At 46.0% G+C, this 22,436-nt stretch overlaps 10 non-coding genes across 10 annotated transcripts; all 10 read right to left on the bottom strand.

Moving 5' to 3' along the window:
* Positions 1 to 350: 350 nt before the first annotated feature.
* Positions 351 to 541, bottom strand: LOC130299496 (U2 spliceosomal RNA). Its single transcript, XR_008850612.1, has one exon. It is a non-coding gene; the product is annotated as a U2 spliceosomal RNA (small nuclear RNA).
* A 2,080-nt stretch (positions 542 to 2,621) lies between these two features.
* LOC130299495 (U2 spliceosomal RNA) lies at positions 2,622 to 2,812 on the bottom strand. Its single transcript, XR_008850611.1, has one exon. It is a non-coding gene; the product is annotated as a U2 spliceosomal RNA (small nuclear RNA).
* A 2,090-nt stretch (positions 2,813 to 4,902) lies between these two features.
* Positions 4,903 to 5,093, bottom strand: LOC130299494 (U2 spliceosomal RNA). The gene has a single exon (XR_008850610.1). It is a non-coding gene; the product is annotated as a U2 spliceosomal RNA (small nuclear RNA).
* A 2,103-nt stretch (positions 5,094 to 7,196) lies between these two features.
* Positions 7,197 to 7,387, bottom strand: LOC130299493 (U2 spliceosomal RNA). The gene has a single exon (XR_008850609.1). It is a non-coding gene; the product is annotated as a U2 spliceosomal RNA (small nuclear RNA).
* Positions 7,388 to 9,471: 2,084 nt separating this feature from the next.
* Positions 9,472 to 9,662, bottom strand: LOC130299492 (U2 spliceosomal RNA). The gene has a single exon (XR_008850608.1). It is a non-coding gene; the product is annotated as a U2 spliceosomal RNA (small nuclear RNA).
* A 2,086-nt stretch (positions 9,663 to 11,748) lies between these two features.
* LOC130299491 (U2 spliceosomal RNA) lies at positions 11,749 to 11,939 on the bottom strand. Its single transcript, XR_008850607.1, has one exon. It is a non-coding gene; the product is annotated as a U2 spliceosomal RNA (small nuclear RNA).
* A 2,086-nt stretch (positions 11,940 to 14,025) lies between these two features.
* On the bottom strand, positions 14,026 to 14,216 carry LOC130299490 (U2 spliceosomal RNA). The gene has a single exon (XR_008850606.1). It is a non-coding gene; the product is annotated as a U2 spliceosomal RNA (small nuclear RNA).
* Positions 14,217 to 16,304: 2,088 nt separating this feature from the next.
* On the bottom strand, positions 16,305 to 16,495 carry LOC130299489 (U2 spliceosomal RNA). The gene has a single exon (XR_008850605.1). It is a non-coding gene; the product is annotated as a U2 spliceosomal RNA (small nuclear RNA).
* Positions 16,496 to 18,595: 2,100 nt separating this feature from the next.
* On the bottom strand, positions 18,596 to 18,786 carry LOC130299488 (U2 spliceosomal RNA). The gene has a single exon (XR_008850604.1). It is a non-coding gene; the product is annotated as a U2 spliceosomal RNA (small nuclear RNA).
* Positions 18,787 to 20,881: 2,095 nt separating this feature from the next.
* LOC130299487 (U2 spliceosomal RNA) lies at positions 20,882 to 21,072 on the bottom strand. The gene has a single exon (XR_008850603.1). It is a non-coding gene; the product is annotated as a U2 spliceosomal RNA (small nuclear RNA).
* Between the last annotated feature and the right edge of the window lie 1,364 nt (positions 21,073 to 22,436).

Genomic DNA, 22,436 nt, shown 5'->3' with positions numbered 1-22,436 from the left:
GATTTTATATTTCTTCATAAGCATTAATCTTATTTTGTCAATTAGGAACATTCAGCACCCACCCGCTATCAAGGCAGCTGCCTATCATGTCATGCCCTACCTGCACAGGTGTGCTGGCTACTCAAATGATCCAATTAAGGAGGCCATTTAGTCAGCAGCAGCAGAAGTCCTGTGCCTGGACGCTCCAACAGGGGCCAGACACAAGCAGAAGCAGAAGCAGCAGAAGCAGCAGCAGCACCACCTTTTGTTTTTTGGCTGCAGCAGCAGCAAGGCCCACAGGGCTGGCTAGCTGGCTAGCCAGCAAGCAGGTAGCAATGAAAGTAGGAATCTTTCTTTTTAACCCTGTAAGGGGGTGGTGCACTGTACCCGAAGATACTGCCATATCGGGTCAATGCATAGGGCGACGGAAGCAAGCTTCGAAATCGGCCCCCGTTCTCAAAAATCCATTTAATATATGGTCCCCAGATAGGGGACGTATCAGATATTAAACTGATAAGAACAGATACTACACTTGATCTTAGCCAAAAGGCCGAGAAGCGATAACCGTGAAAGGGGCGGGCCCAACAAGGTCCCCTTCATGGGCACTATCACTGCTTGCTGTCAGGGAGGCTGCCAGACAATTTTCCATGCACACTCTGGGCTGGGGGGCAGTCAACCACCAGTACACACAGCAGAACCTAAACCCATACCATTATTGCTAAGCAGCAAGACAGGGGCCCATTGCACTCCCACGGGGCCTTTTTAAATGCAATCCATAACCCGGATTTGCCAGGAACCCTTCTTACTCCTCCTACTTGCATGTGACACTGGGCTTAGGATCTGCATAGGAAACACACACACAAGCACACACCTACCTTTGTTGCCTGCAGATGCCTCCTTGGCTGTCCCCAAACGGTATCAAACCAACACCCACGGGAAGCTGTAAGCATAGAGGACATGCCTGCACCCCATTGGACTTACCTGTGTGGGTTAAATCCGGGTTATTTGACAACCTATGGCGGTGATGGTTCTGCTCAGGCAGAGCAGTGCTGATGCTCCTCATAAAGCTGTCGCTGCTGTGAAGGTTCTAGGTGACATCACAAATCCCTATGGTTACATACACAACAAAGCTGGGTTGTTGTTGTTTACACTCTGCAAGGCCTGTGGAAATGAGTGACATCATAGCACTGTAGTTCTGAGGGTTCAAGATGGATGCAACAATCTCCTGTTGCTTCTATGAAGGCCGTAATAGACGACATCACCAAACAGCTCCATAGTCACATACACAGCAAAGGAGAGATGTTGTTTACACCTAGTGATGTCAGTGGTATTGAGTGACATCACAGCACAGTGCTAAGGCTCCTGGGCCTGGACACAGCAGCGGCTGCAATATCTCAACGGAGAATACGTTTATATCTATGTGTGTGTGTGCGCATATATATATATATATATATATATATATATATATATATTTCTCCGCCGAAATCACTTTTAAACCCATTTCCACCTTTTTTTCCCTTCTCTTCCTCTTACTTTTTTTTCACGTTTTTTTACGTTTTTCTCCTTTTCGCCTCTTTTCTGGGCGTATTATTCTTCTTTTTCTTCTTTTTTTTCGTCTAATGCATACCCCATCAGTGCAGCAATGCTTATTCAATACCGCCAGCAGATGGAGACACTGGGGGATAATTTTCTAAGGATTTATACTGATTTTTCCTGTCTGAATTTGTCGCACAGAAAGTTGCAGGCCAAATATGTGTGACATTTCTGCGACTTTAGCTTCTAGAGCATTTTTACAACATTATACATAGGTGCTGAATACATAAAAAGCGACTGTTCAGCGACAGACAAGTCGCATCGGCTGAAAGTAGGCCAGAATGTCAGTCCATGTTGGAGCAGGTTTAGATACAGTCTAAAGCATAGATCTCAAAGTCTGTGCACAGAATTTAGCAAGGGCCTTGCACCTTCTGATGCATCAGGTAGGTGCACAATAGCATAGCCTAACCCTCTGTACTTTGGTCTATATTGATGCGGGACATAGACAGCCAGCTGATGACCAATCCATTAGTGCAATGGATGGCTGGAAGCATTTGTCTTTGCCTTTGCAATACCACAGAAGCAATGCATGGTCAATGTACAGCAATGACACACCTGTGTGAACAGCCAGGAGACCCCCCCCCCCATGTTATGTTACATAGTTACATAGTTAGTACGGTCGAAAAAAGACATATGTCCATCAAGTTCAACCAGGGAATTAAGGGGTAGGGGTGTGGCGCGATATTGGGGAAGGGATGAGATTTTATATTTCTTCATAAGCATTAATCTTATTTTGTCAATTAGGAACATTCAGCACCCACCCGCTATCAAGGCAGCTGCCTATCATGTCATGCCCTACCTGCACAGGTGTGCTGGCTACTCAAATGATCCAATTAAGGAGGCCATTTAGTCAGCAGCAGCAGAAGTCCTGTGCCTGGACGCTCCAACAGGGGCCAGACACAAGCAGAAGCAGAAGCAGCAGAAGCAGCAGCAGCACCACCTTTTGTTTTTTGGCTGCAGCAGCAGCAAGGCCCACAGGGCTGGCTAGCTGGCTAGCCAGCAAGCAGGTAGCAATGAAAGTAGGAATCTTTCTTTTTAACCCTGTAAGGGGGTGGTGCACTGTACCCGAAGATACTGCCATATCGGGTCAATGCATAGGGCGACGGAAGCAAGCTTCGAAATCGGCCCCCGTTCTCAAAAATCCATTTAATATATGGTCCCCAGATAGGGGACGTATCAGATATTAAACTGATAAGAACAGATACTACACTTGATCTTAGCCAAAAGGCCGAGAAGCGATAACCGTGAAAGGGGCGGGCCCAACAAGGTCCCCTTCATGGGCACTATCACTGCTTGCTGTCAGGGAGGCTGCCAGACAATTTTCCATGCACACTCTGGGCTGGGGGGCAGTCAACCACCAGTACACACAGCAGAACCTAAACCCATACCATTATTGCTAAGCAGCAAGACAGGGGCCCATTGCACTCCCACGGGGCCTTTTTAAATGCAATCCATAACCCGGATTTGCCAGGAACCCTTCTTACTCCTCCTACTTGCATGTGACACTGGGCTTAGGATCTGCATAGGAAACACACACACAAGCACACACCTACCTTTGTTGCCTGCAGATGCCTCCTTGGCTGTCCCCAAACGGTATCAAACCAACACCCACGGGAAGCTGTAAGCATAGAGGACATGCTTGCACCCCATTGGACTTACCTGTGTGGGTTAAATCCGGGTTATTTGACAACCTATGGCGGTGATGGTTCTGCTCAGGCAGAGCAGTGCTGATGCTCCTCATAAAGCTGTCGCTGCTGTGAAGGTTCTAGGTGACATCACAAATCCCTATGGTTACATACACAACAAAGCTGGGTTGTTGTTGTTTACACTCTGCAAGGCCTGTGGAAGTGAGTGACATCATAGCACTGTAGTTCTGAGGGTTCAAGATGGATGCAACAATCTCCTGTTGCTTCTATGAAGGCCGTAATAGACGACATCACCAAACAGCTCCATAGTCACATACACAGCAAAGGAGAGATGTTGTTTACACCTAGTGATGTCAGTGGTATTGAGTGACATCACAGCACAGTGCTAAGGCTCCTGGGCCTGGACACAGCAGCGGCTGCAATATCTCAACGGAGAATACGTTTATATCTATGTGTGTGTGTGCGCATATATATATATATATATATATATATATATATATATATATATATATTTCTCCGCCGAAATCACTTTTAAACCCATTTCCACCTTTTTTTCCCTTCTCTTCCTCTTACTTTTTTTTCACGTTTTTTTACGTTTTTCTCCTTTTCGCCTCTTTTCTGGGCGTATTATTCTTCTTTTTCTTCTTTTTTTTCGTCTAATGCATACCCCATCAGTGCAGCAATGCTTATTCAATACCGCCAGCAGATGGAGACACTGGGGGATAATTTTCTAAGGATTTATACTGATTTTTCCTGTCTGAATTTGTCGCACAGAAAGTTGCAGGCCAAATATGTGTGACATTTCTGCGACTTTAGCTTCTAGAGCATTTTTACAACATTATACATAGGTGCTGAATACATAAAAAGCGACTGTTCAGCGACAGACAAGTCGCATCGGCTGAAAGTAGGCCAGAATGTCAGTCCATGTTGGAGCAGGTTTAGATACAGTCTAAAGCATAGATCTCAAAGTCTGTGCACAGAATTTAGCAAGGGCCTCGCACCTTCTGATGCATCAGGTAGGTGCACAATAGCATAGCCTAACCCTCTGTACTTTGGTCTATATTGATGCGGGACATAGACAGCCAGCTGATGACCAATCCATTAGTGCAATGGATGTCTGGAAGCATTTGTCTTTGCCTTTGCAATACCACAGAAGCAATGCATGGTCAATGTACAGCAATGACACACCTGTGTGAACAGCCAGGAGACCCCCCCCCCCCCATGTTATGTTACATAGTTACATAGTTAGTACGGTCGAAAAAAGACATATGTCCATCAAGTTCAACCAGGGAATTAAGGGGTAGGGGTGTGGCGCGATATTGGGGAAGGGATGAGATTTTATATTTCTTCATAAGCATTAATCTTATTTTGTCAATTAGGAACATTCAGCACCCACCCGCTATCAAGGCAGCTGCCTATCATGTCATGCCCTACCTGCACAGGTGTGCTGGCTACTCAAATGATCCAATTAAGGAGGCCATTTAGTCAGCAGCAGCAGAAGTCCTGTGCCTGGACGCTCCAACAGGGGCCAGACACAAGCAGAAGCAGAAGCAGCAGAAGCAGCAGCAGCACCACCTTTTGTTTTTTGGCTGCAGCAGCAGCAAGGCCCACAGGGCTGGCTAGCTGGCTAGCCAGCAAGCAGGTAGCAATGAAAGTAGGAATCTTTCTTTTTAACCCTGTAAGGGGGTGGTGCACTGTACCCGAAGATACTGCCATATCGGGTCAATGCATAGGGCGACGGAAGCAAGCTTCGAAATCGGCCCCCGTTCTCAAAAATCCATTTAATATATGGTCCCCAGATAGGGGACGTATCAGATATTAAACTGATAAGAACAGATACTACACTTGATCTTAGCCAAAAGGCCGAGAAGCGATAACCGTGAAAGGGGCGGGCCCAACAAGGTCCCCTTCATGGGCACTATCACTGCTTGCTGTCAGGGAGGCTGCCAGACAATTTTCCATGCACACTCTGGGCTGGGGGGCAGTCAACCACCAGTACACACAGCAGAACCTAAACCCATACCATTATTGCTAAGCAGCAAGACAGGGGCCCATTGCACTCCCACGGGGCCTTTTTAAATGCAATCCATAACCCGGATTTGCCAGGAACCCTTCTTACTCCTCCTACTTGCATGTGACACTGGGCTTAGGATCTGCATAGGAAACACACACACAAGCACACACCTACCTTTGTTGCCTGCAGATGCCTCCTTGGCTGTCCCCAAACGGTATCAAACCAACACCCACGGGAAGCTGTAAGCATAGAGGACATGCCTGCACCCCATTGGACTTACCTGTGTGGGTTAAATCCGGGTTATTTGACAACCTATGGCGGTGATGGTTCTGCTCAGGCAGAGCAGTGCTGATGCTCCTCATAAAGCTGTCGCTGCTGTGAAGGTTCTAGGTGACATCACAAATCCCTATGGTTACATACACAACAAAGCTGGGTTGTTGTTGTTTACACTCTGCAAGGCCTGTGGAAGTGAGTGACATCATAGCACTGTAGTTCTGAGGGTTCAAGATGGATGCAACAATCTCCTGTTGCTTCTATGAAGGCCGTAATAGACGACATCACCAAACAGCTCCATAGTCACATACACAGCAAAGGAGAGATGTTGTTTACACCTAGTGATGTCAGTGGTATTGAGTGACATCACAGCACAGTGCTAAGGCTCCTGGGCCTGGACACAGCAGCGGCTGCAATATCTCAACGGAGAATACGTTTATATCTATGTGTGTGTGTGCGCATATATATATATATATATATATATATATATATATATATATATATTTCTCCGCCGAAATCACTTTTAAACCCATTTCCACCTTTTTTTCCCTTCTCTTCCTCTTACTTTTTTTTCACGTTTTTTTACGTTTTTCTCCTTTTCGCCTCTTTTCTGGGCGTATTATTCTTCTTTTTCTTCTTTTTTTCCGTCTAATGCATACCCCATCAGTGCAGCAATGCTTATTCAATACCGCCAGCAGATGGAGACACTGGGGGATAATTTTCTAAGGATTTATACTGATTTTTCCTGTCTGAATTTGTCGCACAGAAAGTTGCAGGCCAAATATGTGTGACATTTCTGCGACTTTAGCTTCTAGAGCATTTTTACAACATTATACATAGGTGCTGAATACATAAAAAGCGACTGTTCAGCGACAGACAAGTCGCATCGGCTGAAAGTAGGCCAGAATGTCAGTCCATGTTGGAGCAGGTTTAGATACAGTCTAAAGCATAGATCTCAAAGTCTGTGCACAGAATTTAGCAAGGGCCTCGCACCTTCTGATGCATCAGGTAGGTGCACAATAGCATAGCCTAACCCTCTGTACTTTGGTCTATATTGATGCGGGACATAGACAGCCAGCTGATGACCAATCCATTAGTGCAATGGATGGCTGGAAGCATTTGTCTTTGCCTTTGCAATACCACAGAAGCAATGCATGGTCAATGTACAGCAATGACACACCTGTGTGAACAGCCAGGAGACCCCCCCCCCCCCATGTTATGTTACATAGTTACATAGTTAGTACGGTCGAAAAAAGACATATGTCCATCAAGTTCAACCAGGGAATTAAGGGGTAGGGGTGTGGCGCGATATTGGGGAAGGGATGAGATTTTATATTTCTTCATAAGCATTAATCTTATTTTGTCAATTAGGAACATTCAGCACCCACCCGCTATCAAGGCAGCTGCCTATCATGTCATGCCCTACCTGCACAGGTGTGCTGGCTACTCAAATGATCCAATTAAGGAGGCCATTTAGTCAGCAGCAGCAGAAGTCCTGTGCCTGGACGCTCCAACAGGGGCCAGACACAAGCAGAAGCAGAAGCAGCAGAAGCAGAAGCAGCAGAAGCAGCAGCAGCACCACCTTTTGTTTTTTGGCTGCAGCAGCAGCAAGGCCCACAGGGCTGGCTAGCTGGCTAGCCAGCAAGCAGGTAGCAATGAAAGTAGGAATCTTTCTTTTTAACCCTGTAAGGGGGTGGTGCACTGTACCCGAAGATACTGCCATATCGGGTCAATGCATAGGGCGACGGAAGCAAGCTTCGAAATCGGCCCCCGTTCTCAAAAATCCATTTAATATATGGTCCCCAGATAGGGGACGTATCAGATATTAAACTGATAAGAACAGATACTACACTTGATCTTAGCCAAAAGGCCGAGAAGCGATAACCGTGAAAGGGGCGGGCCCAACAAGGTCCCCTTCATGGGCACTATCACTGCTTGCTGTCAGGGAGGCTGCCAGACAATTTTCCATGCACACTCTGGGCTGGGGGGCAGTCAACCACCAGTACACACAGCAGAACCTAAACCCATACCATTATTGCTAAGCAGCAAGACAGGGGCCCATTGCACTCCCACGGGGCCTTTTTAAATGCAATCCATAACCCGGATTTGCCAGGAACCCTTCTTACTCCTCCTACTTGCATGTGACACTGGGCTTAGGATCTGCATAGGAAACACACACACAAGCACACACCTACCTTTGTTGCCTGCAGATGCCTCCTTGGCTGTCCCCAAACGGTATCAAACCAACACCCACGGGAAGCTGTAAGCATAGAGGACATGCCTGCACCCCATTGGACTTACCTGTGTGGGTTAAATCCGGGTTATTTGACAACCTATGGCGGTGATGGTTCTGCTCAGGCAGAGCAGTGCTGATGCTCCTCATAAAGCTGTCGCTGCTGTGAAGGTCCTAGGTGACATCACAAATCCCTATGGTTACATACACAACAAAGCTGGGTTGTTGTTGTTTACACTCTGCAAGGCCTGTGGAAGTGAGTGACATCATAGCACTGTAGTTCTGAGGGTTCAAGATGGATGCAACAATCTCCTGTTGCTTCTATGAAGGCCGTAATAGACGACATCACCAAACAGCTCCATAGTCACATACACAGCAAAGGAGAGATGTTGTTTACACCTAGTGATGTCAGTGGTATTGAGTGACATCACAGCACAGTGCTAAGGCTCCTGGGCCTGGACACAGCAGCGGCTGCAATATCTCAACGGAGAATACGTTTATATCTATGTGTGTGTGTGCGCATATATATATATATATATATATATATATATATATATATATTTCTCCGCCGAAATCACTTTTAAACCCATTTCCACCTTTTTTTCCCTTCTCTTCCTCTTACTTTTTTTTCACGTTTTTTTACGTTTTTCTCCTTTTCGCCTCTTTTCTGGGCGTATTATTCTTCTTTTTCTTCTTTTTTTTCGTCTAATGCATACCCCATCAGTGCAGCAATGCTTATTCAATACCGCCAGCAGATGGAGACACTGGGGGATAATTTTCTAAGGATTTATACTGATTTTTCCTGTCTGAATTTGTCGCACAGAAAGTTGCAGGCCAAATATGTGTGACATTTCTGCGACTTTAGCTTCTAGAGCATTTTTACAACATTATACATAGGTGCTGAATACATAAAAAGCGACTGTTCAGCGACAGACAAGTCGCATCGGCTGAAAGTAGGCCAGAATGTCAGTCCATGTTGGAGCAGGTTTAGATACAGTCTAAAGCATAGATCTCAAAGTCTGTGCACAGAATTTAGCAAGGGCCTCGCACCTTCTGATGCATCAGGTAGGTGCACAATAGCATAGCCTAACCCTCTGTACTTTGGTCTATATTGATGCGGGACATAGACAGCCAGCTGATGACCAATCCATTAGTGCAATGGATGGCTGGAAGCATTTGTCTTTGCCTTTGCAATACCACAGAAGCAATGCATGGTCAATGTACAGCAATGACACACCTGTGTGAACAGCCAGGAGACCCCCCCCCCCCCATGTTATGTTACATAGTTACATAGTTAGTACGGTCGAAAAAAGACATATGTCCATCAAGTTCAACCAGGGAATTAAGGGGTAGGGGTGTGGCGCGATATTGGGGAAGGGATGAGATTTTATATTTCTTCATAAGCATTAATCTTATTTTGTCAATTAGGAACATTCAGCACCCACCCGCTATCAAGGCAGCTGCCTATCATGTCATGCCCTACCTGCACAGGTGTGCTGGCTACTCAAATGATCCAATTAAGGAGGCCATTTAGTCAGCAGCAGCAGAAGTCCTGTGCCTGGACGCTCCAACAGGGGCCAGACACAAGCAGAAGCAGAAGCAGCAGAAGCAGCAGCAGCACCACCTTTTGTTTTTTGGCTGCAGCAGCAGCAAGGCCCACAGGGCTGGCTAGCTGGCTAGCCAGCAAGCAGGTAGCAATGAAAGTAGGAATCTTTCTTTTTAACCCTGTAAGGGGGTGGTGCACTGTACCCGAAGATACTGCCATATCGGGTCAATGCATAGGGCGACGGAAGCAAGCTTCGAAATCGGCCCCCGTTCTCAAAAATCCATTTAATATATGGTCCCCAGATAGGGGACGTATCAGATATTAAACTGATAAGAACAGATACTACACTTGATCTTAGCCAAAAGGCCGAGAAGCGATAACCGTGAAAGGGGCGGGCCCAACAAGGTCCCCTTCATGGGCACTATCACTGCTTGCTGTCAGGGAGGCTGCCAGACAATTTTCCATGCACACTCTGGGCTGGGGGGCAGTCAACCACCAGTACACACAGCAGAACCTAAACCCATACCATTATTGCTAAGCAGCAAGACAGGGGCCCATTGCACTCCCACGGGGCCTTTTTAAATGCAATCCATAACCCGGATTTGCCAGGAACCCTTCTTACTCCTCCTACTTGCATGTGACACTGGGCTTAGGATCTGCATAGGAAACACACACACAAGCACACACCTACCTTTGTTGCCTGCAGATGCCTCCTTGGCTGTCCCCAAACGGTATCAAACCAACACCCACGGGAAGCTGTAAGCATAGAGGACATGCCTGCACCCCATTGGACTTACCTGTGTGGGTTAAATCCGGGTTATTTGACAACCTATGGCGGTGATGGTTCTGCTCAGGCAGAGCAGTGCTGATGCTCCTCATAAAGCTGTCGCTGCTGTGAAGGTTCTAGGTGACATCACAAATCCCTATGGTTACATACACAACAAAGCTGGGTTGTTGTTGTTTACACTCTGCAAGGCCTGTGGAAGTGAGTGACATCATAGCACTGTAGTTCTGAGGGTTCAAGATGGATGCAACAATCTCCTGTTGCTTCTATGAAGGCCGTAATAGACGACATCACCAAACAGCTCCATAGTCACATACACAGCAAAGGAGAGATGTTGTTTACACCTAGTGATGTCAGTGGTATTGAGTGACATCACAGCACAGTGCTAAGGCTCCTGGGCCTGGACACAGCAGCGGCTGCAATATCTCAACGGAGAATACGTTTATATCTATGTGTGTGTGTGCGCATATATATATATATATATATATATATATATATATATATATATATTTCTCCGCCGAAATCACTTTTAAACCCATTTCCACCTTTTTTTCCCTTCTCTTCCTCTTACTTTTTTTTCACGTTTTTTTACGTTTTTCTCCTTTTCGCCTCTTTTCTGGGCGTATTATTCTTCTTTTTCTTCTTTTTTTTCGTCTAATGCATACCCCATCAGTGCAGCAATGCTTATTCAATACCGCCAGCAGATGGAGACACTGGGGGATAATTTTCTAAGGATTTATACTGATTTTTCCTGTCTGAATTTGTCGCACAGAAAGTTGCAGGCCAAATATGTGTGACATTTCTGCGACTTTAGCTTCTAGAGCATTTTTACAACATTATACATAGGTGCTGAATACATAAAAAGCGACTGTTCAGCGACAGACAAGTCGCATCGGCTGAAAGTAGGCCAGAATGTCAGTCCATGTTGGAGCAGGTTTAGATACAGTCTAAAGCATAGATCTCAAAGTCTGTGCACAGAATTTAGCAAGGGCCTTGCACCTTCTGATGCATCAGGTAGGTGCACAATAGCATAGCCTAACCCTCTGTACTTTGGTCTATATTGATGCGGGACATAGACAGCCAGCTGATGACCAATCCATTAGTGCAATGGATGGCTGGAAGCATTTGTCTTTGCCTTTGCAATACCACAGAAGCAATGCATGGTCAATGTACAGCAATGACACACCTGTGTGAACAGCCAGGAGACCCCCCCCCCCATGTTATGTTACATAGTTACATAGTTAGTACGGTCGAAAAAAGACATATGTCCATCAAGTTCAACCAGGGAATTAAGGGGTAGGGGTGTGGCGCGATATTGGGGAAGGGATGAGATTTTATATTTCTTCATAAGCATTAATCTTATTTTGTCAATTAGGAACATTCAGCACCCACCCGCTATCAAGGCAGCTGCCTATCATGTCATGCCCTACCTGCACAGGTGTGCTGGCTACTCAAATGATCCAATTAAGGAGGCCATTTAGTCAGCAGCAGCAGAAGTCCTGTGCCTGGACGCTCCAACAGGGGCCAGACACAAGCAGAAGCAGAAGCAGCAGAAGCAGCAGCAGCACCACCTTTTGTTTTTTGGCTGCAGCAGCAGCAAGGCCCACAGGGCTGGCTAGCTGGCTAGCCAGCAAGCAGGTAGCAATGAAAGTAGGAATCTTTCTTTTTAACCCTGTAAGGGGGTGGTGCACTGTACCCGAAGATACTGCCATATCGGGTCAATGCATAGGGCGACGGAAGCAAGCTTCGAAATCGGCCCCCGTTCTCAAAAATCCATTTAATATATGGTCCCCAGATAGGGGACGTATCAGATATTAAACTGATAAGAACAGATACTACACTTGATCTTAGCCAAAAGGCCGAGAAGCGATAACCGTGAAAGGGGCGGGCCCAACAAGGTCCCCTTCATGGGCACTATCACTGCTTGCTGTCAGGGAGGCTGCCAGACAATTTTCCATGCACACTCTGGGCTGGGGGGCAGTCAACCACCAGTACACACAGCAGAACCTAAACCCATACCATTATTGCTAAGCAGCAAGACAGGGGCCCATTGCACTCCCACGGGGCCTTTTTAAATGCAATCCATAACCCGGATTTGCCAGGAACCCTTCTTACTCCTCCTACTTGCATGTGACACTGGGCTTAGGATCTGCATAGGAAACACACACACAAGCACACACCTACCTTTGTTGCCTGCAGATGCCTCCTTGGCTGTCCCCAAACGGTATCAAACCAACACCCACGGGAAGCTGTAAGCATAGAGGACATGCCTGCACCCCATTGGACTTACCTGTGTGGGTTAAATCCGGGTTATTTGACAACCTATGGCGGTGATGGTTCTGCTCAGGCAGAGCAGTGCTGATGCTCCTCATAAAGCTGTCGCTGCTGTGAAGGTTCTAGGTGACATCACAAATCCCTATGGTTACATACACAACAAAGCTGGGTTGTTGTTGTTTACACTCTGCAAGGCCTGTGGAAGTGAGTGACATCATAGCACTGTAGTTCTGAGGGTTCAAGATGGATGCAACAATCTCCTGTTGCTTCTATGAAGGCCGTAATAGACGACATCACCAAACAGCTCCATAGTCACATACACAGCAAAGGAGAGATGTTGTTTACACCTAGTGATGTCAGTGGTATTGAGTGACATCACAGCACAGTGCTAAGGCTCCTGGGCCTGGACACAGCAGCGGCTGCAATATCTCAACGGAGAATACGTTTATATCTATGTGTGTGTGTGCGCATATATATATATATATATATATATATATATATATATATATATATTTCTCCGCCGAAATCACTTTTAAACCCATTTCCACCTTTTTTTCCCTTCTCTTCCTCTTACTTTTTTTTCACGTTTTTTTACGTTTTTCTCCTTTTCGCCTCTTTTCTGGGCGTATTATTCTTCTTTTTCTTCTTTTTTTTCGTCTAATGCATACCCCATCAGTGCAGCAATGCTTATTCAATACCGCCAGCAGATGGAGACACTGGGGGATAATTTTCTAAGGATTTATACTGATTTTTCCTGTCTGAATTTGTCGCACAGAAAGTTGCAGGCCAAATATGTGTGACATTTCTGCGACTTTAGCTTCTAGAGCATTTTTACAACATTATACATAGGTGCTGAATACATAAAAAGCGACTGTTCAGCGACAGACAAGTCGCATCGGCTGAAAGTAGGCCAGAATGTCAGTCCATGTTGGAGCAGGTTTAGATACAGTCTAAAGCATAGATCTCAAAGTCTGTGCACAGAATTTAGCAAGGGCCTCGCACCTTCTGATGCATCAGGTAGGTGCACAATAGCATAGCCTAACCCTCTGTACTTTGGTCTATATTGATGCGGGACATAGACAGCCAGCTGATGACCAATCCATTAGTGCAATGGATGGCTGGAAGCATTTGTCTTTGCCTTTGCAATACCACAGAAGCAATGCATGGTCAATGTACAGCAATGACACACCTGTGTGAACAGCCAGGAGACCCCCCCCCCCATGTTATGTTACATAGTTACATAGTTAGTACGGTCGAAAAAAGACATATGTCCATCAAGTTCAACCAGGGAATTAAGGGGTAGGGGTGTGGCGCGATATTGGGGAAGGGATGAGATTTTATATTTCTTCATAAGCATTAATCTTATTTTGTCAATTAGGAACATTCAGCACCCACCCGCTATCAAGGCAGCTGCCTATCATGTCATGCCCTACCTGCACAGGTGTGCTGGCTACTCAAATGATCCAATTAAGGAGGCCATTTAGTCAGCAGCAGCAGAAGTCCTGTGCCTGGACGCTCCAACAGGGGCCAGACACAAGCAGAAGCAGAAGCAGCAGAAGCAGCAGCAGCACCACCTTTTGTTTTTTGGCTGCAGCAGCAGCAAGGCCCACAGGGCTGGCTAGCTGGCTAGCCAGCAAGCAGGTAGCAATGAAAGTAGGAATCTTTCTTTTTAACCCTGTAAGGGGGTGGTGCACTGTACCCGAAGATACTGCCATATCGGGTCAATGCATAGGGCGACGGAAGCAAGCTTCGAAATCGGCCCCCGTTCTCAAAAATCCATTTAATATATGGTCCCCAGATAGGGGACGTATCAGATATTAAACTGATAAGAACAGATACTACACTTGATCTTAGCCAAAAGGCCGAGAAGCGATAACCGTGAAAGGGGCGGGCCCAACAAGGTCCCCTTCATGGGCACTATCACTGCTTGCTGTCAGGGAGGCTGCCAGACAATTTTCCATGCACACTCTGGGCTGGGGGGCAGTCAACCACCAGTACACACAGCAGAACCTAAACCCATACCATTATTGCTAAGCAGCAAGACAGGGGCCCATTGCACTCCCACGGGGCCTTTTTAAATGCAATCCATAACCCGGATTTGCCAGGAACCCTTCTTACTCCTCCTACTTGCATGTGACACTGGGCTTAGGATCTGCATAGGAAACACACACACAAGCACACACCTACCTTTGTTGCCTGCAGATGCCTCCTTGGCTGTCCCCAAACGGTATCAAACCAACACCCACGGGAAGCTGTAAGCATAGAGGACATGCCTGCACCCCATTGGACTTACCTGTGTGGGTTAAATCCGGGTTATTTGACAACCTATGGCGGTGATGGTTCTGCTCAGGCAGAGCAGTGCTGATGCTCCTCATAAAGCTGTCGCTGCTGTGAAGGTTCTAGGTGACATCACAAATCCCTATGGTTACATACACAACAAAGCTGGGTTGTTGTTGTTTACACTCTGCAAGGCCTGTGGAAGTGAGTGACATCATAGCACTGTAGTTCTGAGGGTTCAAGATGGATGCAACAATCTCCTGTTGCTTCTATGAAGGCCGTAATAGACGACATCACCAAACAGCTCCATAGTCACATACACAGCAAAGGAGAGATGTTGTTTACACCTAGTGATGTCAGTGGTATTGAGTGACATCACAGCACAGTGCTAAGGCTCCTGGGCCTGGACACAGCAGCGGCTGCAATATCTCAACGGAGAATACGTTTATATCTATGTGTGTGTGTGCGCTATATATATATATATATATATATATATATATATATATATATATATTTCTCCGCCGAAATCACTTTTAAACCCATTTCCACCTTTTTTTCCCTTCTCTTCCTCTTACTTTTTTTTCACGTTTTTTTACGTTTTTCTCCTTTTCGCCTCTTTTCTGGGCGTATTATTCTTCTTTTTCTTCTTTTTTTTCGTCTAATGCATACCCCATCAGTGCAGCAATGCTTATTCAATAGCGCCAGCAGATGGAGACACTGGGGGATAATTTTCTAAGGATTTATACTGATTTTTCCTGTCTGAATTTGTCGCACAGAAAGTTGCAGGCCAAATATGTGTGACATTTCTGCGACTTTAGCTTCTAGAGCATTTTTACAACATTATACATAGGTGCTGAATACATAAAAAGCGACTGTTCAGCGACAGACAAGTCGCATCGGCTGAAAGTAGGCCAGAATGTCAGTCCATGTTGGAGCAGGTTTAGATACAGTCTAAAGCATAGATCTCAAAGTCTGTGCACAGAATTTAGCAAGGGCCTCGCACCTTCTGATGCACCAGGTAGGTGCACAATAGCATAGCCTAACCCTCTGTACTTTGGTCTATATTGATGCGGGACATAGACAGCCAGCTGATGACCAATCCATTAGTGCAATGGATGGCTGGAAGCAATTTGTCTTTGCCTTTGCAATACCACAGAAGCAATGCATGGTCAATGTACAGCAATGACACACCTGTGTGAACAGCCAGGAGACCCCCCCCCCCATGTTATGTTACATAGTTACATAGTTAGTACGGTCGAAAAAAGACATATGTCCATCAAGTTCAACCAGGGAATTAAGGGGTAGGGGTGTGGCGCGATATTGGGGAAGGGATGAGATTTTATATTTCTTCATAAGCATTAATCTTATTTTGTCAATTAGGAACATTCAGCACCCACCCGCTATCAAGGCAGCTGCCTATCATGTCATGCCCTACCTGCACAGGTGTGCTGGCTACTCAAATGATCCAATTAAGGAGGCCATTTAGTCAGCAGCAGCAGAAGTCCTGTGCCTGGACGCTCCAACAGGGGCCAGACACAAGCAGAAGCAGAAGCAGCAGAAGCAGCAGCAGCACCACCTTTTGTTTTTTGGCTGCAGCAGCAGCAAGGCCCACAGGGCTGGCTAGCTGGCTAGCCAGCAAGCAGGTAGCAATGAAAGTAGGAATCTTTCTTTTTAACCCTGTAAGGGGGTGGTGCACTGTACCCGAAGATACTGCCATATCGGGTCAATGCATAGGGCGACGGAAGCAAGCTTCGAAATCGGCCCCCGTTCTCAAAAATCCATTTAATATATGGTCCCCAGATAGGGGACGTATCAGATATTAAACTGATAAGAACAGATACTACACTTGATCTTAGCCAAAAGGCCGAGAAGCGATAACCGTGAAAGGGGCGGGCCCAACAAGGTCCCCTTCATGGGCACTATCACTGCTTGCTGTCAGGGAGGCTGCCAGACAATTTTCCATGCACACTCTGGGCTGGGGGGCAGTCAACCACCAGTACACACAGCAGAACCTAAACCCATACCATTATTGCTAAGCAGCAAGACAGGGGCCCATTGCACTCCCACGGGGCCTTTTTAAATGCAATCCATAACCCGGATTTGCCAGGAACCCTTCTTACTCCTCCTACTTGCATGTGACACTGGGCTTAGGATCTGCATAGGAAACACACACACAAGCACACACCTACCTTTGTTGCCTGCAGATGCCTCCTTGGCTGTCCCCAAACGGTATCAAACCAACACCCACGGGAAGCTGTAAGCATAGAGGACATGCCTGCACCCCATTGGACTTACCTGTGTGGGTTAAATCCGGGTTATTTGACAACCTATGGCGGTGATGGTTCTGCTCAGGCAGAGCAGTGCTGATGCTCCTCATAAAGCTGTCGCTGCTGTGAAGGTTCTAGGTGACATCACAAATCCCTATGGTTACATACACAACAAAGCTGGGTTGTTGTTGTTTACACTCTGCAAGGCCTGTGGAAGTGAGTGACATCATAGCACTGTAGTTCTGAGGGTTCAAGATGGATGCAACAATCTCCTGTTGCTTCTATGAAGGCCGTAATAGACGACATCACCAAACAGCTCCATAGTCACATACACAGCAAAGGAGAGATGTTGTTTACACCTAGTGATGTCAGTGGTATTGAGTGACATCACAGCACAGTGCTAAGGCTCCTGGGCCTGGACACAGCAGCGGCTGCAATATCTCAACGGAGAATACGTTTATATCTATGTGTGTGTGTGCGCATATATATATATATATATATATATATATATATATATATATATATATATATATATATATTTCTCCGCCGAAATCACTTTTAAACCCATTTCCACCTTTTTTTCCCTTCTCTTCCTCTTACTTTTTTTTCACGTTTTTTTACGTTTTTCTCCTTTTCGCCTCTTTTCTGGGCGTATTATTCTTCTTTTTCTTCTTTTTTTTCGTCTAATGCATACCCCATCAGTGCAGCAATGCTTATTCAATAGCGCCAGCAGATGGAGACACTGGGGGATAATTTTCTAAGGATTTATACTGATTTTTCCTGTCTGAATTTGTCGCACAGAAAGTTGCAGGCCAAATATGTGTGACATTTCTGCGACTTTAGCTTCTAGAGCATTTTTACAACATTATACATAGGTGCTGAATACATAAAAAGCGACTGTTCAGCGACAGACAAGTCGCATCGGCTGAAAGTAGGCCAGAATGTCAGTCCATGTTGGAGCAGGTTTAGATACAGTCTAAAGCATAGATCTCAAAGTCTGTGCACAGAATTTAGCAAGGGCCTCGCACCTTCTGATGCACCAGGTAGGTGCACAATAGCATAGCCTAACCCTCTGTACTTTGGTCTATATTGATGCGGGACATAGACAGCCAGCTGATGACCAATCCATTAGTGCAATGGATGGCTGGAAGCATTTGTCTTTGCCTTTGCAATACCACAGAAGCAATGCATGGTCAATGTACAGCAATGACACACCTGTGTGAACAGCCAGGAGACCCCCCCCCCCATGTTATGTTACATAGTTACATAGTTAGTACGGTCGAAAAAAGACATATGTCCATCAAGTTCAACCAGGGAATTAAGGGGTAGGGGTGTGGCGCGATATTGGGGAAGGGATGAGATTTTATATTTCTTCATAAGCATTAATCTTATTTTGTCAATTAGGAACATTCAGCACCCACCCGCTATCAAGGCAGCTGCCTATCATGTCATGCCCTACCTGCACAGGTGTGCTGGCTACTCAAATGATCCAATTAAGGAGGCCATTTAGTCAGCAGCAGCAGAAGTCCTGTGCCTGGACGCTCCAACAGGGGCCAGACACAAGCAGAAGCAGAAGCAGCAGAAGCAGCAGCAGCACCACCTTTTGTTTTTTGGCTGCAGCAGCAGCAAGGCCCACAGGGCTGGCTAGCTGGCTAGCCAGCAAGCAGGTAGCAATGAAAGTAGGAATCTTTCTTTTTAACCCTGTAAGGGGGTGGTGCACTGTACCCGAAGATACTGCCATATCGGGTCAATGCATAGGGCGACGGAAGCAAGCTTCGAAATCGGCCCCCGTTCTCAAAAATCCATTTAATATATGGTCCCCAGATAGGGGACGTATCAGATATTAAACTGATAAGAACAGATACTACACTTGATCTTAGCCAAAAGGCCGAGAAGCGATAACCGTGAAAGGGGCGGGCCCAACAAGGTCCCCTTCATGGGCACTATCACTGCTTGCTGTCAGGGAGGCTGCCAGACAATTTTCCATGCACACTCTGGGCTGGGGGGCAGTCAACCACCAGTACACACAGCAGAACCTAAACCCATACCATTATTGCTAAGCAGCAAGACAGGGGCCCATTGCACTCCCACGGGGCCTTTTTAAATGCAATCCATAACCCGGATTTGCCAGGAACCCTTCTTACTCCTCCTACTTGCATGTGACACTGGGCTTAGGATCTGCATAGGAAACACACACACAAGCACACACCTACCTTTGTTGCCTGCAGATGCCTCCTTGGCTGTCCCCAAACGGTATCAAACCAACACCCACGGGAAGCTGTAAGCATAGAGGACATGCCTGCACCCCATTGGACTTACCTGTGTGGGTTAAATCCGGGTTATTTGACAACCTATGGCGGTGATGGTTCTGCTCAGGCAGAGCAGTGCTGATGCTCCTCATAAAGCTGTCGCTGCTGTGAAGGTTCTAGGTGACATCACAAATCCCTATGGTTACATACACAACAAAGCTGGGTTGTTGTTGTTTACACTCTGCAAGGCCTGTGGAAGTGAGTGACATCATAGCACTGTAGTTCTGAGGGTTCAAGATGGATGCAACAATCTCCTGTTGCTTCTATGAAGGCCGTAATAGACGACATCACCAAACAGCTCCATAGTCACATACACAGCAAAGGAGAGATGTTGTTTACACCTAGTGATGTCAGTGGTATTGAGTGACATCACAGCACAGTGCTAAGGCTCCTGGGCCTGGACACAGCAGCGGCTGCAATATCTCAACGGAGAATACGTTTATATCTATGTGTGTGTGTGCGCATATATATATATATATATATATATATATATATATATATATATATATATATATATATATTTCTCCGCCGAAATCACTTTTAAACCCATTTCCACCTTTTTTTCCCTTCTCTTCCTCTTACTTTTTTTTCACGTTTTTTTACGTTTTTCTCCTTTTCGCCTCTTTTCTGGGCGTATTATTCTTCTTTTTCTTCTTTTTTTTCGTCTAATGCATACCCCATCAGTGCAGCAATGCTTATTCAATACCGCCAGCAGATGGAGACACTGGGGGATAATTTTCTAAGGATTTATACTGATTTTTCCTGTCTGAATTTGTCGCACAGAAAGTTGCAGGCCAAATATGTGTGACATTTCTGCGACTTTAGCTTCTAGAGCATTTTTACAACATTATACATAGGTGCTGAATACATAAAAAGCGACTGTTCAGCGACAGACAAGTCGCATCGGCTGAAAGTAGGCCAGAATGTCAGTCCATGTTGGAGCAGGTTTAGATACAGTCTAAAGCATAGATCTCAAAGTCTGTGCACAGAATTTAGCAAGGGCCTCGCACCTTCTGATGCATCAGGTAGGTGCACAATAGCATAGCCTAACCCTCTGTACTTTGGTCTATATTGATGCGGGACATAGACAGCCAGCTGATGACCAATCCATTAGTGCAATGGATGGCTGGAAGCATTTGTCTTTGCCTTTGCAATACCACAGAAGCAATGCATGGTCAATGTACAGCAATGACACACCTGTGTGAACAGCCAGGAGACCCCCCCCCCCCATGTTATGTTACATAGTTACATAGTTAGTACGGTCGAAAAAAGACATATGTCCATCAAGTTCAACCAGGGAATTAAGGGGTAGGGGTGTGGCGCGATATTGGGGAAGGGATGAGATTTTATATTTCTTCATAAGCATTAATCTTATTTTGTCAATTAGGAACATTCAGCACCCACCCGCTATCAAGGCAGCTGCCTATCATGTCATGCCCTACCTGCACAGGTGTGCTGGCTACTCAAATGATCCAATTAAGGAGGCCATTTAGTCAGCAGCAGCAGAAGTCCTGTGCCTGGACGCTCCAACAGGGGCCAGACACAAGCAGAAGCAGAAGCAGCAGAAGCAGCACCACCTTTTGTTTTTTGGCTGCAGCAGCAGCAAGGCCCACAGGGCTGGCTAGCTGGCTAGCCAGCAAGCAGGTAGCAATGAAAGTAGGAATCTTTCTTTTTAACCCTGTAAGGGGGTGGTGCACTGTACCCGAAGATACTGCCATATCGGGTCAATGCATAGGGCGACGGAAGCAAGCTTCGAAATCGGCCCCCGTTCTCAAAAATCCATTTAATATATGGTCCCCAGATAGGGGACGTATCAGATATTAAACTGATAAGAACAGATACTACACTTGATCTTAGCCAAAAGGCCGAGAAGCGATAACCGTGAAAGGGGCGGGCCCAACAAGGTCCCCTTCATGGGCACTATCACTGCTTGCTGTCAGGGAGGCTGCCAGACAATTTTCCATGCACACTCTGGGCTGGGGGGCAGTCAACCACCAGTACACACAGCAGAACCTAAACCCATACCATTATTGCTAAGCAGCAAGACAGGGGCCCATTGCACTCCCACGGGGCCTTTTTAAATGCAATCCATAACCCGGATTTGCCAGGAACCCTTCTTACTCCTCCTACTTGCATGTGACACTGGGCTTAGGATCTGCATAGGAAACACACACACAAGCACACACCTACCTTTGTTGCCTGCAGATGCCTCCTTGGCTGTCCCCAAACGGTATCAAACCAACACCCACGGGAAGCTGTAAGCATAGAGGACATGCCTGCACCCCATTGGACTTACCTGTGTGGGTTAAATCCGGGTTATTTGACAACCTATGGCGGTGATGGTTCTGCTCAGGCAGAGCAGTGCTGATGCTCCTCATAAAGCTGTCGCTGCTGTGAAGGTTCTAGGTGACATCACAAATCCCTATGGTTACATACACAACAAAGCTGGGTTGTTGTTGTTTACACTCTGCAAGGCCTGTGGAAGTGAGTGACATCATAGCACTGTAGTTCTGAGGGTTCAAGATGGATGCAACAATCTCCTGTTGCTTCTATGAAGGCCGTAATAGACGACATCACCAAACAGCTCCATAGTCACATACACAGCAAAGGAGAGATGTTGTTTACACCTAGTGATGTCAGTGGTATTGAGTGACATCACAGCACAGTGCTAAGGCTCCTGGGCCTGGACACAGCAGCGGCTGCAATATCTCAACGGAGAATACGTTTATATCTATGTGTGTGTGTGCGCATATATATATATATATATATATATATATATATTTCTCCGCCGAAATCACTTTTAAACCCATTTCCACCTTTTTTTCCCTTCTCTTCCTCTTACTTTTTTTTCACGTTTTTTTACGTTTTTCTCCTTTTCGCCTCTTTTCTGGGCGTATTATTCTTCTTTTTCTTCTTTTTTTTCGTCTAATGCATACCCCATCAGTGCAGCAATGCTTATTCAATACCGCCAGCAGATGGAGACACTGGGGGATAATTTTCTAAGGATTTATACTGATTTTTCCTGTCTGAATTTGTCGCACAGAAAGTTGCAGGCCAAATATGTGTGACATTTCTGCGACTTTAGCTTCTAGAGCATTTTTACAACATTATACATAGGTGCTGAATACATAAAAAGCGACTGTTCAGCGACAGACAAGTCGCATCGGCTGAAAGTAGGCCAGAATGTCAGTCCATGTTGGAGCAGGTTTAGATACAGTCTAAAGCATAGATCTCAAAGTCT

This window comes from Hyla sarda, unplaced genomic scaffold (assembly GCF_029499605.1).
Source record: "Hyla sarda isolate aHylSar1 unplaced genomic scaffold, aHylSar1.hap1 scaffold_1055, whole genome shotgun sequence".
Taxonomy (NCBI): domain Eukaryota; kingdom Metazoa; phylum Chordata; class Amphibia; order Anura; family Hylidae; genus Hyla; species Hyla sarda.
Note: the sequence above shows the minus strand (reverse complement) of the source record. Positions and strands in the feature narration are given on the sequence as shown.